This window comes from Aplysia californica, unplaced genomic scaffold (assembly GCF_000002075.1).
Source record: "Aplysia californica isolate F4 #8 unplaced genomic scaffold, AplCal3.0 scaffold00441, whole genome shotgun sequence".
Taxonomy (NCBI): domain Eukaryota; kingdom Metazoa; phylum Mollusca; class Gastropoda; order Aplysiida; family Aplysiidae; genus Aplysia; species Aplysia californica.
Genome location: NW_004797711.1, coordinates 6547 through 7562, shown reverse-complemented (window position 1 = coordinate 7562; position 1016 = coordinate 6547).

The window sequence follows — 1016 nt, the reverse complement described above, 5'->3', positions numbered from 1 at the left end:
GTGAGTGAGTGAGGGAGTGAGTGAGTGAGTGAGGGAGTGAGTGAGTGAGTGAGTGAGGGAGTGAGTGAGTGAGTGAGGGAGTAAGTGAGTGAGTGAGTGAGTGAGTGAGTGAGGGAGTGAGTGAGTGAGTGAGTGAGGGAGTGAGTGAGTGAGTGAGTGAGTGAGTAAGTAAGTAAGTAAGCAAGTTTATTCAGTGTTCAAAGGCCATTGGTCCATATCACATCACACAAAACACTCATTTTGATAAATAAAGTTTCCATAATGAATAAGTACAGGTTGTGTATATATCTCTTATCATGAGTCAAACATTGTATATTTCTGTCACTGGGCCGAGTCAGACTGGGAGGGATTAACAATTTCCTTTGATGGACAAAGTGTGAACAATAGAAAATAAAGTGCAATTCATCTTCAATTTCATGAGAGTTACACCTCTCACATAAGTGCGAATTAGTTAATTTCCACCGATTGAGATTTGTGTAAAAACAAGAAATTATGTATCAACTAGTTTTAGTTTTAGTTAAGGAGCTTAAAACAATAATAATTGTAACCTCCTTGGTTTTAGTAGAGGTTTTACGGCGGAATATGAGAACTTCTCTGTGTAGAAACAAGAAATGTATCAATAGGACGACATTTTATTCTTATAGATCTTGTATATAATTCTGTGATCAGCAAGAAGATGGGAACTTTTCAGTGCAGAAAGAAGAAATGTATCAGTAAGAAGATGAGAACTTTTCTGTGTAAATACAAGAAATTATTTATCGGCTAGTTTTAGTTTTAGTTAACGAGCTTAAAACAATAATAATTGTAACCTCCTTGGTTTTAGTAGAAGTTTTACGGCGGAAGATGAGAAGTTTTTTCAGTGTAGTAGAAACAAGAAATAATGTACAAGAAATAATGTATCACGAGCACAGCATTCTATTCTTATACAGTGGAACTCGGACTCAACGAGGTCGCCGGGGCGCTTTTCCCTTTCGTCAACCCGCAGCCACCTCCCAATCGTCAGCCACCCCCAACCT